Source organism: Octodon degus, unplaced genomic scaffold, assembly GCF_000260255.1.
Source record: "Octodon degus isolate 3935 unplaced genomic scaffold, OctDeg1.0 scaffold00017, whole genome shotgun sequence".
NCBI lineage: Eukaryota > Metazoa > Chordata > Mammalia > Rodentia > Octodontidae > Octodon > Octodon degus.
The window spans coordinates 19,460,458-19,466,436 of NW_004524593.1; the positions used below are offsets into that span (position 1 = coordinate 19,460,458).

At 45.4% G+C, this 5,979-nt stretch overlaps 1 pseudogene; it reads left to right on the plus strand.

Annotated features, from left to right (window-relative positions):
• The window catches only part of LOC101570086, a 48,364-nt pseudogene extending 46,542 nt beyond the window's left edge, over positions 1-1,822 (plus strand).
• The last annotated feature ends 4,157 nt before the right edge of the window (positions 1,823-5,979 follow it).

Genomic DNA, 5,979 nt, shown 5'->3' on the forward strand with positions numbered 1-5,979 from the left:
GGCAGGGGCAGGGGAAGAGACAAAGAGAGACATAGAATGGGGAAACTCATACACCAGTATTTTATAAATATAAATGCAAACATCCTCAACAAAATATTAGCAAATCAGATCCAGTAGGATATAGAAATGTTATAAACTATGACTAAGCACAATTTATTGTGAACATGCAAGTCTTGTTCAACATTTTAGCAAATCAATTAAGATAATGCATTGCAACAATAAGCTACAGAAGAAAAATCATGTGATTATATCAATACAGGCAAAAAAAAGCATTTGACAAAGTCCAACACCCATTCATTATAAATGACTAAGAATGCAAGCAAGCTTTTTCATCTTGGTAAAGAAAATCTATACCAAATCTATAGCTGAATCATACTTAGGGCAAAAAATTGAAAGATGCCCCAGTCAGATCAGAAACTTGCCAAGAATTTCCCGTCTTCATGCCTTTTTCACATTGTACTGGCAGTCCTATAACATACAAAAATAAAACGTGTGGGGAATGTCGTAGCAGGCACCCGAGCGTCTTTGCCCTTGAAAGCCTTCTCCTGCGACAATGGAGAGTCGGTAGTACTTCTACAAGGTGGTGCCCATGGGTGCAGCCCCCTGCTACGGAGACTGATGCAGGAAAGAAGACATTTGGAGCGAAATTATGGATCAAAACCTACTTTGAATAAAGTAGTTATAGTAAGTGCCACAAGAAAGCCCACTGGCCCCTTTCTAGGCAGGCTTTCATCCCTGCCAGCCACGCAGCTTGGTTCCGTTGCAATCCAGGGAGCCATTGCAAAGGCAGGGATTCCAAAGGAAGAAGTGAAGGAGGCGAACATGGGGAACGCGCTGGAGGAGGCTCGGGACGGGCCCGACAAGGCAAGCAGCTTTGGGCACTCCACCCGCCACTGTGAACGAAGTCTGTGTTTCAGGAATGAAAGCCATCGGGATGGCCTCCCAGAATCTTCTGTGTGGACGTCAGGACGTGACGGTGGCGACAGGCACAGAGAGCATGTCCAGCGTGCCCTCCATGATGAAGAGGCGCGACGCCGTAGGACGGGTGAAGCTGGAAGCCCTGATGGTGACAGATGGGCTAACTGACATCTACAGTAAGATTCACATGGGGAACTGCGCTGAGAATACTGCGAAGACCCTGAGCGTCGCAGGAGATGAGCAGGAAGCCTACGCTATAAACTCTTACACCAGGAGCAGAGCAGAGTGGGAAGCTGGAAACGTTGGAAACGAAGTTACTCCGGTCACAATTACAGTAAAAGGCAAACCAGATGTAGTGGTAAGGGAAGATGAAGAATGCAAGCATGGTGCTTTCCGTGAAGTTCCAAAGCTGAAGACAGTTTAAAAAAAAAAACAAAACGGCACAGTGACAGCGGCCAACGCCAGCACGCTGAACGACAGGGTAGCTGCCGTGGTCCCGATGACTGCAGAGGTAGCCACGAGGCTCAACGTGCAGCCGCTGGCCAGAATAGCAGTGTCTGCTGATGCTGCAGCCGACCCCACTGACTTTCCCGTTGCCCGCCTATGCTGTGCCCAAGGCTCTTAAAGATGCAGGACTGAAAAAAGAAGACATTGCAATGTGGGAAGTCAACGAAGCCTTTAGTGTGTGGTACTGGCAAACATTAAAACACTGGAGACTGATCCCCAAAAAGTGAACATTAATGTAGGTGCTGTTTCACTGGGGCATCCAATCGGGATGTCTGGAGCCAGGACCGCGGTTCATCTGGCTCACGCCCTGCAGCAAGGAGAGTATAGGCTGGCCAGCGTCTGCAATGGAGGAAGCGGCGCCTCTGCTCTGCTCATCCAGACGCTGCAGACAGCCTGAGCTAGCCCCGCGTGACTCCCCGGGAGCCTTATACACAAAGGCTTTAATTTTTTATTATTTCCTATTGTAACTTTTTTTGTGTATGTAACTTTTAAAATAAGAAAAATGATCACAACCCAAACCTCCTGAAATTACATTCTTTTTCTTCTTCTTTAAAAAAAAAAGAGGGGCCAGGGAGATGGCTCAGTGGAATAAGCACTTCCCTGGCAAGTACAAGGGCCTGAGTTCAATCCCTGGTTCCACCAAAAACATAAAAAAAAAAATTTAAAAAGTGTGCAGACTGTGAAGAAATTAAACTGCTTTATTTACAGATGTTGTCACAGTTGATGAAGAAACCCAAAGTGAAAGAAAACAACTCTTGAGTGTAATAAGTAATGACAGCAATTGCAGGATGGAAAATAATATGTAATAGTCAATTGCTATCTTGCATATTAACAATATAATTAATATGAATAAAAACAGTACCATTTACTTTAGCACCCCCGATACTTAAGTATAAATCTAACAAAATATATAGAGATCTATATGTAGAAAATTGCAAATGACGATGAAAGACCTTTCAAAACTAAATAGAAGGTGACAGAGCAAAAGAAACTCCCATTCACCATGAGTAGGGACACAAGCTAGAACGGATACTTTGGAGATACAGGTTGCTTATGAAACTAAACATGCTCTTACCACTGGACCCAGCCGTTGCATTCTGTGGTAAATGCTCAAAGATGTCTAGACTTTTTTCCACACAAAATCACGCACATGGATGTTTATAGCAGCTTTACTCATAATTACAAAAACATGGAAACAACCATGATACCCCTCAGTAGGCAGATGGCACATCTAGATTATGGTAGATTGTTTACTCTTAGAAAGAAATGAGCTGTTAAGCAAAGAAAGCACATGGGGGAAGTTAAGTATATGTTACTAAGGCAAACACTGCATGGGCAGTTTACACAGGAAGCCCTGGCCTACACATAGTCAACAGCTCAGCGCCAAGGTGCCAGCCTTCTCTTATGACTGGCATCTGAAGTAGGTGGATGTCTGTGGGCTGAATCCTTAGTCTCTGGACTCCAGGTGGATGGTGTCAGACTTCAGTTGAATCAGGGACACATCACTCACTTCTGCTGGAGAAGCAATTGCTTGGTGTGGAGGGAAATTGCCCACAAAGCTAATGTCAAAAGCGGCTGTGAAGGGGCAGGCAAGGGAGAAAAATAACCGTGATTTCCCCTTATTTCTCAAAAATGCTGCCTTTTTTTTTTTTTTTTTTTTTTTTTTTTAATTTTAAGGAATGGCCTACAGGGTGTTCAGGGTCTCACTACTAGGTCAGACTCATAGTGATCTGCCTGTTTACAGCCTCTCAAGAGCTGGGATTACAAGCACACACCACCACGCTCAGTCTCAATTGCTGTCTCAGCATGCCCTGGGGGGTGGAGCCAGCACAGCAGGCCCAGGATCGAATCCCCAGCCCCTGTGCCTGCTTGCAGGCCCTTTAATCCACTGAGCTATTTGGCCGGGCCAAGGCTGCTATAATTAATTAAACACCATAAACCGAGTGTCTGAAGCAACAGAGATTTGTCTGTCATAGTTTTAGGGTCCAAGGAGTCCAAGATTGAGCTGCGTCCCACTGTGCTCCTGGCCAGGGCTCTCCGCCTGCTGGTGGCAGTGACTCTCTTGGTGTGTCTTTGCTTAGCAGACAGCACACCCCCTTCCTCTTTAAAAAAGGAAGTAAGCCACCAATCCCATTTTAAGAACCCTTCCTTCATAGCTTCTAATCCTAATTTCCTCCCAAGGGTGCCATCTCCAAAGTCATCACGTGGGAGGTTAGGGAGTTGGCACATCGGCTGGGGAACATTGGGAGAATATGGTTCTGTCTGCAGCAAGCTCCACCATGAAGAAAGTGAAGCAAGGAGCCACACCATCGCACAAGAAGGTGCAGAGCCAACCACTAGCACAGATAGCCAGTGGAGCAAGGTGCCCCGAAGCTAAGCTAAGGGGGACTAGAAGGGCATCCTGGGAAGCCAGGGTAGAGGCTGGTCTGCTGTGAGGGTTAGGCAGGAGGTAATGACTTCTGAGGGCTCCAAGAGAAAGGGCTCTGTGCAAGGATAGGAGGACGGAAACGCGTTTAAATTTCCTTTAATTTCTTCATGCAGTAAGCCAGTCAACGAGAATAATAAAGCAAAACAAAAAGCCCAGGAATATCTACAGCAATACTGGATGGTAAGGCAGCCCTGAATGTTGCAAAATGCTAAAGTGTGTAGCGACAAGCGAGTGAGACCTCAGAGACCCAAGCGACATCACAGCACCATGCGGAAAGACACAGAAAGAAGGTGGTGTAGTGCGAGAGGAGGCAACAGGGTTTTGGCTGTCTCTGCAAATAGAACCCCCCTCTGCACCCCAAACTCCAACAGACTGTAACAGAGTACTTTAGACACAAAGACCAGCGTATGATGGAAGCAAAGGAATGAAACTAGTTCTAGTACAGCCGGAGTGCTATCACACGAAGTACCCTCCAAGAAAGGAATATTATTGGGGTCCACAAAGAACATTTCCTAATGAATATGTGCCAGGATGAATGAAGAAGAGAGGCAAGGGCCCAACTAGTGGAAATTCTCAACTCTTCTCTTGTTAATTGATTGAGTATGGTGAGGGTGGGAAGAGTCTATAACAGGTCAAATAATAAAGCCAGTCTTTGCAGGCTACAGTTACTCTCTATTGTGCATATTTTTTTAAGAAACCTTCAAAATGAAATTTCTTTTAGCTTGAAAATCATAACAAATAATTTGCTGACCCTTGGCACAGAAGAAAAACCTTAACAACAGTACCACCATCTAAATCCAGTTGGTCATTACAGAACAGTTATGACAGGCAACTGGTTGTGTCAGTTTGAGTAAGAAATGCTCAACTGAATTGGACCAGCCTGGCTGTGGAAGAAAGACACACCCCAGGGAGGATTGTGGGCAGAAGGGAACAGAAGGAAAACAAAGAGGAAGTCTTGCTCATTTCTTCAGAAGAGCTTCAGTCTCCACTTCCTTTGGGCATGGTCTTCTGGTGTCCACACACACTTCAACCTCGTGCAGACCTTTCGGCCTCCTGGTACAGGTGCACGTGGGGCAATCCAAGAAGCTCCATGCCTTCAACTACATCCTTCGGATCTCAGGCACACAGACCCCCGTTCGCACTTTCCACACCTGATTCTATGGGTAATGACTGGAATCAAATCTTGTAAATTCTCATGTATGTGCTTGTGTGTTCCATGTGCTTGCATCGAATCCATCTCCCTAGTGAGCACTGCCTGATGAGGCAGCCTAGCCAACCACAGGAGAGCGCACTTCACGCCAACTGTGCATAAGACATCTGCTAAAATAGACCATACTAGGTGATGAAGATGTCTCAGTGCACAAATTTCAGTAAGCCTGAAAACATTCAAATGCAGTGATTATGTTCTCTAGCCCAATCGGAATTAGATTAGAAAAAAAGTAACAGAAAATTAGTGAACTAGTTCAAATCCTCAAATATTGGAGAAAGTAGACACACTTGCCCATACACAGGGCTCAAAGCAGAGGTCACAAGATATTTTATAAACATTTCCTACTGGACACCAATAGAATGACACAATAACATCTGTGGATGCAGCCAGTGGCATGCAAGGATTGGAGCACAGACTTAAAAAATCAACTTGACATCTCTTCCTAACTGAACTGAGCGTCATCACAACTGTCACTTGAAATTAGCCATGATGGAAATGTTTACACCACAAATATTAGTATTTTACAGAAAAGAGTTTCTTGTTCTTTTTCACAAGATTATCATGTCAACACTATTCCTGCATTATTTTTCTTTTATTTATTGGATATGGAGTCTCACTGCGCAGTTGAGACTCATACTGACCCTCCTGTCCCAGCCTCCCCCATGCTGGGATTACAGGCCTGTGCCACCATGCCCAGTTTTGGGGCCAACACAGCATGCCCAGGGTTCCAGGGCTGGTACAGCATGCAGAACTGGGGATCTGAGTCCAGTCCTTGTGCTTGCCAGGCAGGCACTTAGATTGCCAAGCGGCCTTGCCAGCCCTACTCCCTCATTGTGGGCTGATCAGGCCCGCAATCTCCCAATGAGAGGACGGCAAAGGCTTAGATAAATGAGACAAATAAAATGATTTCAGGGCT